We start from the raw sequence: 12,521 nt of genomic DNA on the forward strand, positions 1-12,521 counted from the left end.
TATCGGCCTTGTCAGCCTTCTTATGTCTTCCAGACCAACCATCTTTATTTAAATCCCCTATTGTTATCAGATTCTTGAAAGGTCTTCTAAATCAATATCCTCCAAAGCCATTCGTTATGCCGCAATGGGATTTGTCCTTAGTCCTGACTTTCCTTATGGGGTCCCCTTTTGAACCTATGCATTCTTGCCCCTTGAGGTATTTGGTTTTAAAAACAGTCTTCCTGATAGCTATAACATCAGCAAGGAGAGTGAGTGAGTTGCAGGCCTTATCAGTAAAAACCCCCTTATACAACTTTTTATGGGGATAAGGTGGTGTTGAGGACCAAGGCTGCTTTCCTCCCGAAGGTTGTTTCACCCTTCCATTTGGCTCAGGCAATTACTTTGTCCACGTTCTATCCTCCGCCTCATCTTTCCAAAGAGGAAGAAAGACTGCACCGTCTGGACCCAAAGAGAGCGTTGAGCTTCTTTATCGATGGAACAAAGGATTTCAGGCTGGAGGATCAGCTGTTTATTGGATACGTGGGCAAGAGGAGAGGAAAGGCAGTCCACAAGAGAACACTATCCAGGTGGGTTGTTCTTTGCATTAAAATATGTTACTCTTTGGCAAAGAAGGATCCTCCTGAGGGCATTAGAGCTCATTCCACCAGAGCTAAGTCGGCCACTTCGGCCTTGGCCAGAGGTGTTCCTGTGGTCGACATCTGCAAGGCCGCAACTTGGTCGTCCCTTCACACTTTTGCAAAACATTACTGTTTGGATTCTGAGGTTAGAAGGGACGGCCATTTTGCACGGTCAGTGCTGCAGGATTTCTTGGTTTGACCATTTAGGCACCCACCGCCGGGCGTGGTACTGCTTTGGGACTCTATTCATTAGGTGAGGAATCCACAGGTAGTTGTATCCATCAGAAGAACGAGTTACTTACCTTCGGTAACGACTTTTCTGGTGGATACATTAGCTACCTGTGGATTCCTCACGGTCCCACCCGCCTCCCCGTTGCCTTTCTGGTCTTACCAAGTAATCCTTGAGTGCGCTCCTCTTGGTCTTTGAGGGTGCAATAGATGTATATATAATATATTTATATATATATATATATATATATATATGTATATATGTATATATCTTTATGTATATACTTGGTGTGTGTATATATTTTAAAAGAGAGAGTTTTATATATATATATATGTACATAAAAAGATTTACAGTTATTCATACAATATGGTGTATTTTTACAATATAATGGATGTTGTCTTGCTCTTTCATTGCATTGCCTGGTTGTTCTCATGCACGTAAAAAATGATTGGTACTGACGTCCGCACGTCGTCGAGGACCTCTTATTGCCTGTATGACGTCAGACGGCGTCGCGTGGGCGACAGTGACGTCCTCGTCGACGTGCAGAGACTAGTAAGAAGATTTCCGTCGAATGCTGGCGCCATGGGAGTATTCATGAGGTGAGGAATCCACAGGTAGCTAATGTATCCACCAGAAAAGTCGTTACCGAAGGTAAGTAACTCGTTCGTCTCTACCTGGCTGTGGAATACACATCTGGTTCAGACTGACAGTTGGACTGTTTGTGAACTCACTCTAAACAGTCATACAAAGGGAGCTGAGGTGTGTCCTGCATATCCTGATGGGTCTTCCTGGGCTAGAGTCGAGGGAGGAGCTGACACTTGCACCTGAATAGGACTGTGCCTGTCTTTACACAAAGCAGTCTCCAACCCCTTGGCGCGAGGACAGGGAGAGGCAGGCTCTCGTGCACTACAAAGACTTTCCTTTGAAGTTTGCCTACTTCAAAGGCAGAAATGAGTATAAGTATTGGACTTGTGACTGCACAATTTCAGAACACTTCTGGACTGAGGACATTCTGCCAGGGAGAAGAGCTGAATGCTTGAGGACCTTGTCACTCTGCCTTTGCTTTGCCTTGCTGGCCTGTGCTGCTACTATCACCCTGGGAGTGAAAGGACTTGTCTTTGCTTTCTGCATCCTGCTTTCCAAGGTCCTACAAGGGCTTGAACTGAGCATGCCTCATGTTGTGAAGTCTTAGGGATATCAAAGACTTCAGTTGGCAGTGCCTGGGTTCTTCTGCTGATAGTCCTGACTTGCAAAGTGGTGCCAAATCCAGTCCCTGGGCCCTTGGAAGTGGAAGCTGGTGACCTAAAGAAAAATCCACTCACCATGTCTGTTGGCGTAGAAAAATCCACATAGCGCCTGTACCACGGTTGAAAAATTGACGCAGCACCAGTGAAATTGACGCATTGTCTGCTTCAGTTCAGATCCATCATTGCAGCGCATATGGATTTTCCACGCATTATCTCTGGGCGTCAATTTTTAACATCTGCGCAAGGAACCAAGACTGTGTGGCCAGAAATCAGCACATCGTCTTGCAGAGGCATAATCAACATATCGCTTCCCTGGCTGGAAAGAATCAAAGTACAGCCTCGCGTGTGAGTAAGGAATGGATGCATTGCTTGCTTTTATGGCGCAGCATCTCTCATGCTGCTTTATTTTTTACGCATACCAGGTACTTTGTGCCAAAACACATCCATTGATTTCTATGAATTAAGATTCTTAACTTTAAAAATTGATATTTTTTCTTGTGTATGTTGGTTGTTTTAGTCTTGTTTTATTCAGATAAATATTGCTATTTCTCTAAACTTGTTTGGAGTACTTCTGTGGTGTTTCACTGTTAGTGTGTGTGTGTGTGTGTGTGTGTGTGTGTGTGTGTGTGTGTGTGTGTGTGTGTGTGTGTGTGTGTGTGTGTGTGTGTGTGTGTGTGTGTGTGTGTGTGTGTGTGTGTACAAATACTTTACACAGTGCCTCTGAGATAAGCCTGACTGCTCGTTCCAAGCTACCAAGAAGGTGAGCCGGGGTTATCGTAGGTGTGACACTCCCCTACCCTGATCGGAGTGAGGGACTGTACATGCACAAGGTGTAAACTGACTGTCAACTAGTGACACAATTTCTAACACAGATGGTGTGGGATCTGCAGCCCCAGAAGTTTCTTCAGGACAGTAGAGATACTGACACACTTCTAGAGACACAGCCCCAAAGAGCTATGTTGGGTTCACTGTTTCCTTCTTTAACCTGGCAGGGTCATTGATCTGCTACTGCCAGTGCTCCTCTGTTCAGTGCACAGGAGTGTGGAGTGGTAAACTTGTACAGGAAGGAATTAAATGACAAGGGCGGAGGGGAGAGATTGCATTCAACAACTTGAAAAAAAAAAAGTGAGGTATGTTGGCGTGGAAATTGCTGTCTCTTACAGATTCGTGGACTAAGGGCCTAATTTAGAGTTTGGTGGTCGGGTTACTCCATCACAAATGTGACTGATATCTAATACGCCACATTATGATCTCCATAGGCTATTATGGGATCATAATACGGCCAACGGGTTATGCGTCACATTTGTGATGGAGTAACCCCCTCTGCCAAACTCTAAATCAGACCCCAAGTTGCTGGAAGCTGAACACTGGGTTTTTAGACTGTTGCATATCAAAGTTGCTCTGTGATGGAGGCCTTAAATTTAGGTTTGTACAATTCATCTTCCACATGGGTCTTTGCTACCTCTATCTGGCCATAGGACCACAGGCCAAAAATATTTCCTTTTCTTAAGGGTCCTGACAAGCCTGGTGGGGGCCGAGATCTGTGTACCAGAAGGCTTGGGTTGGAAATGGTCACAGAAAAGCATTTAGGGTTCAATAAAAGAGAAAGAGGAAAGGGGATGTTAAGAGTTCAATGGATATCCAAATATTATTGGCTCATTTCTGTATTCAGAGCTTGACCTTGGTAGTGAGGATTGAAACATTGGCAAACGCAGAACCTGTTTAGATTAGGAGCCATTGTTGAAGCATTATGCTTAATGTCATGGGTTGAACTTTCCAGTGAAAGCAAAAAAATGAACTGGCCATCCAGGATTGGTATTGGTGTTCTGACACTGTGTGAAATAGCATGTGCGAAATAAGCAAGAGAAAATGTGTTTATTGCAACCCTGAAGACACAGCTTAATTCCTCCTTCGCCAGAAGTTTCCATCCGTCCCTACCAAATCCCAACATTCAACATAGAATGTGGTCTACGCGTGAGAACTTGAAACATTGCATTGTGAATAAGCGCTGACAACATTAGTGCCCTTCAAGGAAAATTACCTGAAGTGGGGAGAGAATACATGACTTCTCAGGAAAGAAATTGTATTTGGAAAAAAAATCGGAGTAAAATAAATGGAAGGATCAACGATTCATTTTTAGTAAGGACTTCCCCTTTTAGCAACCAAACCATGTGGTGGATTCCAAAAGCAGGTATGTGATTATCAATAAATGGTTTGGTGGAGTGGAATTCTAGGTTATCTCTTTGCATGCCCCAACTCAGTTCTAGTAGTGTTTTTATCCTTGTTCTACCTTGTTTGCCTGATTGGTGGCCTGTTGGAAAATAACTTATCAAAAGATAAAGTGAATGGCCCAGGGGAATCTTATGTAGGTTGGCCTGATTAATGCTTGGAGAGGCCACTGATCACAGGAAAGGGTATACACTTTCTAGCCCTCTGTACAGAGTGCTTACTCATGACTAGATTTGTGGATGGTGCCCTAAAAGACCTTACATGACTGAAGTCAATTTATTCACTTTGTGGGACATTTGTATCAGGGCTGGTGCAATTGGGTACTTCCTTGATACTAAGGGAAGGAAGGCCTAGAACTTAGACGCTTAGTTCTTTACTTCTCTGGGATCCAGAACTTAAGGCATTGATAATTTACTGCATTAGAGAGCCCCTATGCCTCAGCTTTGAATGTTGAGTGTCCGAGACAGTGATATGGACCAAGTATGTGATAAAATAGTTCTTCTGAACTTCATCTTCTTCTAAAGCACATTTTACAGTAGCCTCTACTACTATTATAACAATTTTATCATTTTGGTAGAATTACTTGGAATTGTATAATGCAGTTTTTAAGGTATTTTTATTAACTGAGTAAAGTAATTTTTGGAGAAAAAAAAAGTAAGACCCTTTTAAAAATGTAATAACATTTTCTACAATTTCAAACACATTAGAACATTTAAAAAATCAGTTTAGAATGGCAGGAGAAATTCACTGGTGGAAAGTTTTAAATATGGTACTGTGGGCAGTGAGGAGGTTCTCTAGTGAGTAAGGTAATGGAGACAAAAGAGTTTAAGAATAGGCAGTTGGGGCCTGGAGAGCCAAGACCAAGAAATTAGACCAACTAGACCTTAACACCCTGCAACATCCTTTTAAGGGAGGTTACCATTGAGGCAATATACTGCTTCTCTGAGGGGTGAACCAGTCGAGGAAGCAGCAGAATGCCCAGAAAATGGTACCCTTGGTGGCAAAGCAGCTGCAGCAGTTCGGAGGAATACTGGGCCACACCGGAGACATGTGTGGAGGTGGCCACCCCCTTGAGCGGTGCAGTGGAGGTGTTGCGGTATTGGAGCCATCCCCGTCGCTATGGCCTGCCAGAAAACCCACCAGTCTCTTCAGAGAAGTCTAGTGATGAGGGAGGCACTGAGGGACCGTTCCAATCCCATCATGTTTATTGGGGAGTTGCCAGGTCGGACGACAAACGTACTGAGGTCTAAAATGCGGTGCCATAGAGCAGGCCTTTGAACGCTGGAGGTCCCAACTTTGGCTCAGCAGTCAAGCCCCCACACACAATAACTGCTCCTGTTCAGAGAGGTGGGTGCCCTGGGTGACCCGGACTCCCACACGACCCTGAATTCAAGGTGGGGCCTGCAGGAGAGTGGGAGGGAGACACTACATGACCAAGCAGTGAACTCTTCACTTCCCACCAGACCACTGCTGAGGGCTCTGAAATGTAACATGTCACATCAGAATGACTGTTTGGTAGTGGGGATCAGACTGCCACTTATAGTGGCCAAACTGAGATCCTCCCATGATTGGTGAAAGATGGTCATTACATCGATTTCTGAGGCATTACCTTGGAAGGACAGTACTGTACACACAAAAAAGCCACACAATCGCATCAGGAATGGATAGGCTGAGGACTGACTCTCATATGATGCCTCCTACATTTGAGCGAACCCGCTTTGTCGGTTGTTCTTTGCTGTCCTGAAATATTAATGTGGGAAACCTTGCCCGGGAGCGATGGATCTGAGAATGGGTCCCAGAAGAGAAGCTGTCTCAGTATTTCTTCATTAAGTGGGACCACCGTGCACTGACTCGGACAGTCCCTGGGGACTTCACTGCGACTGATAATTTTAGGGGACAGAAACTACAAAAACAGGGATGGAATCCTGGCGTCTGCAAGTGCAACAGGAACCAGGATGTAGGAATCCTAAAGCATGTCAATCTTCCAGGGTTATACTAAGAATGTTAAACAATTACTGAAGTCGTTTGAGAATGTCAAGAAGAAGCTAAGGGAATTAGACCTTGGATAGATGCTGATTTATCCCGCAGCATTTAAGCTAATTTTCCCAAATTGCATCTTTTTTTTTTTTTTAAATAGAGTCCCCCATAAAGCATTGGGAATGGGTCGAGGAATATCCAAAGAATGAAACTCTTGGACCCCTCTCCCACCAATGGGGGATCGAGTCAAATGGAGAGAAGAGAATATCAGCCCTGTTTGGGGGTATAATCAAACAGCAAATAAATCAAGGGGGAGCTTCTAGCCAAGACTCTGAGGCAGACTCCCCTTGAAAGGGATGACTCTGAGACAATCAAGTTTCACCTAGTGACGTGGGATGATGGTGAAGATGGCACTCCTTTGACTGGAAAGTAAGAGGGCACCACAATTGAGCATGATTGACATTCGAGTAATCCAGAAACTCCTCTTGTGAGGAGACATGGCACAGAGGAGATTGTGGACTGCGCTGCCACCAGATGTTGGGTGAGTTCCTTGTGGACCTTCACATCGCTTGTGTACACAACCTTTCCAGAGCTCTTGGACTAGTTTCAAGAAGTACACAGTTTTATATTTTTGTAGGGGTTTTGGGAGGGTAGGGGATATTTCAACGAGGAGACTACAACCCTCTGTCATTTCTTACCCCCTTGATTGGTACCAAGGCCAATGTTTCACAGCAGATGCTTCGCGTTTTGAAGTATGAGGCGGGGAGGGGCATTCATGGGTTGACAAGCTCTTACAGTTTCTGCATCAATTAAACAATGTGATATTTCTTGGTGGATAACACTCGGCGGTTACGACCACGAGTTACAGTGGAATGTCTCTTGGAATGTAAATGGCTTCCTAAATGAAGTTGAGGGGTGGTCCCTGGTACTGCAAAACAGGGTGGGACTGATATATAACAGGTGACCTATTTTGTAGGTAACTTCTTCTGTGTTTTAACAGAGATGACTTTCTCAAACTAATTTACTCTGCATTTGAGTGGGCCACTAGAATGGTGACGATATTGTATTGTAATAGTTTTTATATAGCGCTTACTACCCCTGACAAGGCATCGAATCGCTTTTCGACGAGTAGCACGCTTGACATATGACACATGGTGATGGGTAGACAAAGTGATATAAAATGAGAGCAGGGATTCATAAGTATCTAATATAACATATCTAGGAGCTATGCAATGATCTATGAACATGTTAAGCATAGAATATATATATATATATATATATATATATATATATATATATATACACGTATATGTACATACATATTTAAACCATTAGTAAATATACATTAAACAAGTTTAAAGAGTATGTGTAGTTTATGGTTATGACATAGTAGCAATACATATTTTCTAAAGAACTATATATAACTAGAATATACACCTAATCAGCTAAAAAATATTTTTCAACCTAGGCATATGCAGTCCATAGCTGTTAGAATATGGTGGTCATGAAGGAAAGAGCCAACTCTTGAGTAGTTTTCTGAAGACAAGATAGTTATCTGTGGCTCTTATAGTTGGGGGTAACGAATTCCATAGTTTGGCTGCTTAAACGGAGAAGGATGTACTATCTATAGTCTTTTTCTTGTATGGTGGTGTTCTAAGGCAGAGGTTTCTTTGTTGAATGTATTTGGTTATTTTGTTAATGATAAATTGCGGTCCTGTTCCATGTATAGCTTTGAGGGTGATACAAAGCAGCTTGAAGGTGCATCTTCTGGCAACGGGTGCTTTCAAGGCAGGGGAGATGTGGGCTTTACCTGTAATAGTAGTCTGGCTGCGGAGTTCTGAATACGTTGTAGTTTTTTCATAATAGAGATGATTCACGGTAGAGGCCATTTGCATAATCCAGTTTGGATAGTACAAGCGAGATAGTAGATTGCACCTTGTGTGGAAATCCGAGGTGGGGAAAGATGCGTTGTAGACTCTTCAAGGTGATGAAGCTTGTTAGTGCCAATTTGTCCAGTTGGGCATTCATTGTTAACTTGGAGTCCATGGTGATTCCAAGGTTTCGAACTTCCTTGGATAATTGAGGAGGTGGTCCGAGATAGTCCGGCCAGGCGCACAGTGGGTCATAATTTTTCCGGTCACCACATATGAGTATTTCTGTTTTGGAGGCATTTAGTTTGAGATGGCTCCAAGTCATCCACTGATCAACGGCTCTGAGGTATCTGAAGATTAGTGAATTTTCAATGTTTTTGGGGCATTCCAATGTAAGTAGTATTTGTGTGTCATCTGCATAGTTGTAGCATGTGAGATGAAAATCATTGATCAATTCTGGTAATGATATCTCGTAGATGTTGAAAAGCAAAGGTGAGATGATTGATCCTTGGGGTACCCCTGCTTCTGTGAGGTAGGGTTTGGACGAGAAGGGGGAGAATAGATATTACTACTTTTTTGAAGGTAGGATGTAATCCAGTCGAGAGTAGTTTCTTCTATGCCGGCATCGCGGAGTCTTTGAATTAGGGTGTCATGGTCAACCGTATCAAAGGCAGCCGAGCGGTCCAAGAGAAGTAGTGCAGCAACTCCATTCCGGTCGACTGTGTTTTTTTAAATCATCCCAGATTGCTATGAGTACCAATGCAGTGCCTCTTCCTGGGCAGAATCCAGTTTGGAAGTCTGAAAGTATAGAATTGTCTTCAATGAATTGTGCCATCTGAGTGAATGCTGCTCTTTCTATCAGCTTGCCCAGGAAAGGTCCATTTGTGATTGGTCTGTAGTTGTTGGGGTTTTGCGGGTCTAGTTTTGTTTTCTTTAATAACGGTCATATGTATGCCTTTTTCAGGTCTACAGGAAAAGTTCCTGTAATTAGTTGCTGATGATTCTTCTTACAGCAGCAGAAGTAGATAAAAGAATGTTTGAAGATGTGTGGTGTGCAAGGGTCAGAAGGGCAACCGGAAGGTCTGCTTGCTTTGACCAAATCCATAAATTCACCTTGTGATATTTGTTTGAAGGACTGTAGAGGCTGTGTTGGTTTATTCTTAGAGGGTATTTTAGTGAAGGGGTTGGTGCGGATGGCTTTCTTCTGTTTTAAATAGGAGTCAATGTGTCTGCTTTGGTTATGTAATGAGTTGCCAGTTTGTTTGTGAAATCTTGAGTAGTGGGATGACTTCCTTCCATGCATGTAGGTTTTCGAAATTCATTGAGAATTTTATAAAAATTCTTTGGTTGCAGATTTAGCATTTTGAATTCTGAGTAGTACCTTTTTTTTTTTTAGCTTTTTTGATTGATTTGTATATTCTGTTACGTTTGTGTAGCTGCAGTTTGTCTTGACTGTTTGTTTTGAGCCTGATGCGCTGCAACTTTCTGATTTGTTGCTTTATCTTTAAGTTCTGTGTTTCTCCAAGGTGTTGGTATTCTTTTGTCCTGTTTTAGTTTTTCTGAGTGGTATTAGGATATCAAAAGCTTCCTGTAGCCACTCATAAAGGTTTAGAACAGAATTAATTGTATCTAGATCTGTGCTGGCTGTTAGTTGTGTTTCTAAGTCATCAAAATTGAGTTTGCTCCAAGGTCGATAGATGCATGTATGTAAGTAGTTGTGGGGTGTGTTGATTTGTGGTGTTTTTTTGTCGGAAAGTTATCAAATGGTGGTCTGACCATGCGATTAGCGTGATGCCTTGAATGGTAACTAGTTCAGGCTTAGCAAATATGACAACTAGGATGTGTCCAGCGATGAGTGTGGGATTGTGTACAATCTGATGTAGGTTCAGTGCGACTAGGCCAGTGGTGATAGCTTTTGGATGGGGGTATATTGGGTTTGTCAAACCAAATATTTAGGTCCCCAAGAATGTATAGATTACAGTATAATGTAATAAGGTTTGAGACTGTATCTAGAAAAGCGTCTGGGAATGTAGTTGTTAGGTGGAGGTCTGTAAAGGAGGAGGAAGTTGGAGTAGGGTGGCATCTGGTGAGGAGGGCTTCACAACCTTGTATGGAAATGTCTGTTTTACTGAGATATATTGTCTATTTGGATATAATAGATAGTCCACCTCCTCTCTTGCCTATATGGTTTTGTGTGATGGTTCGATAGTCCAGAGGAAGGGCTTCATGCAACAGTTGGGCCATGTCATCTCCCAACCATGATTCTGTTATGAACAAACACCTCGCAATCTACTTTGTTTATGCACCACCGCTATTGTCCTATAGTTCCCCATCTAAATTTAGATTTATCCATGTTGCAGGACCTTTCCCTTTAAATAAAAACTCTGCTTCTCCTAATCCTTATCAGAAGTTTTGCAGCACCCTATCAAAATAACAATCTGCTTTGGAACTAGACATGACCCTCCACTTTCGCATAAATCAATATTCTTTAAATGCCTTTGCATTAAAGTAGACTATCTGGCCTCCTTCCCCCAGTGGGCAGCCTACTGCGTAAATCTTAAAAAACAGAGGCACACTGCTAGGTAAGGACAGCTTTCTCAGGAATCTTTCCAGAGAGCGGTTTTAACCAGCACCTGGCACCCAATTCCCATCTTGTTCTCATTCTCAACATGTGGAACAGCGACTTCTAATTTTAAGGGGAAGGAGGTTTGGGGTGGGAGGAAAACCAAAATGGATGATGATTATCTACTTTGCAAAGTAGGGCCAAACCTAAAGGAGACCACTGGATCTATTGTTTGGCACTCATGCATTGCTTAGGCAAGCAAAGGCTTCCCACACTGTAGCCCTCCGAGGGCTGCCATGGACGAGGCATCTCGGTGCCTAGAAAATATCTTATTAAAGGTGATGTACAGCTTTCTATTACTCCCTAGTGCTATATAAATGCCAACAATGTAATTCAATTAAAGAAGTTAAACCTATACTAATATTTATAAACGCAAGGGCATCACTTGGATTAGGTCTACTAAATGGAAATCATATGAGAAATGTGTGCACATTAATCCTCGCTCATATCTCCACCTGACGTTGGATGGGGTGAGTCCATTTCAGATTTCATACTTGCTGTGAAATGTTGAGTATAAGAAGACCAACCTCACCCGCCCTTTTGAACCTCGTTTTTTGGGTCCGTAATTTTAACTTTGGCCACTTGCACTGCTCAGTTTATTACTTTGTAGAGTTTGAAACTGTCAGAAAGCCATTAGTCCTTAATACCTCCTCTGGATCTTTGCTCGCTCTCCACAGGTAGCTGGTAGACTCATCGATTTTCCTAGTTTTATAGCATTAGAGGATATCTGCAGAGCAAAAATGTGAACCCGGCTCCCAGCCATTACAACATTATAGGGCAGCAAACATGTTTTTCTACTCCGTGTTTCGGTTCAACCTCGATGCTTAATTTGAGCCAGTGATTGCATTTGAGACCCGCAGGCACTTATTTTTAGGGGCCGGCACCTACTTTTCCTCATCAGACTTTGACTTAATACAAGAGAGGAATTTTTTTTTTTTTTTAAATTAGGAGGAAGTGAAAGAAGATAAAAAGAGCGACAAGGGGAGCAAAGGATGAAAGAGCATGCAAGAGTGAAATAAAGGGGCAGGGTGTATAAGGTGGCGGATGAGAGGCATGAGGTGTAATCATGACTACGCAGCTTTGGATTTCGACAATTCTGACATTTGTCAGCACTGGCTGCACGCTTCTAAGAAAAACTTGGGCTGCAGCACTTGTTTTACAAATTAAGCACTGTTCACCCTGATCCAGCGAGATCGGCTCCCCAGAAACAGAACAAGGTTGCAACTCCTTATATGTGCAACAGAAGCCATATGTTTCCTTACTCTCCATTTGGGAGGTGAGTATTCTCCCGTGACAGTCTGCGTGAGACCACCTGGTTAATGGAGGTGCAGAAATGTAGGTGTATATCATAGGCCTACTGGCTACTCTTCTAAAAATCTAAGAAGACCTTCAATCGGTTAGTCTCTCAGGCATGTCCCATTCATTTTCCTGTATAGGCCTAATCTTGCCTACCCCAAAATGCATAGTTCCAGAAAGAGTTGACACACTCTTTTGCATTTGTTTAAACTCCAAGTATATTTCAATAATCCCCTCACATATATTGTACTTTTTTGGATAGAGGTTTGCATCGAGTTTACCTTCCATGGAATGTGCTTTGTTGCAGTGTCAGGTATATGGGAATGGGCATCTACCCTCATGTCTACTGACTTCATCTGTTGTCTTTTCACTCAGTCTTCTAGCAGGGTCGCTTGTCCATCCACATCTCTTGCCTTACCCACTCAACGGTTA

At 42.8% G+C, this 12,521-nt stretch overlaps 1 protein-coding gene across 1 annotated transcript in view; it reads left to right on the plus strand.

Annotated features, from left to right (window-relative positions):
- Window positions 1-12,521, plus strand: part of SNTB2 (syntrophin beta 2) — a 370,606-nt gene that overhangs the window by 179,394 nt on the left and 178,691 nt on the right. The gene's annotated exons all lie outside the window — the stretch shown is intronic.

This window comes from Pleurodeles waltl, chromosome 12 (genome assembly GCF_031143425.1).
Source record: "Pleurodeles waltl isolate 20211129_DDA chromosome 12, aPleWal1.hap1.20221129, whole genome shotgun sequence".
NCBI lineage: Eukaryota > Metazoa > Chordata > Amphibia > Caudata > Salamandridae > Pleurodeles > Pleurodeles waltl.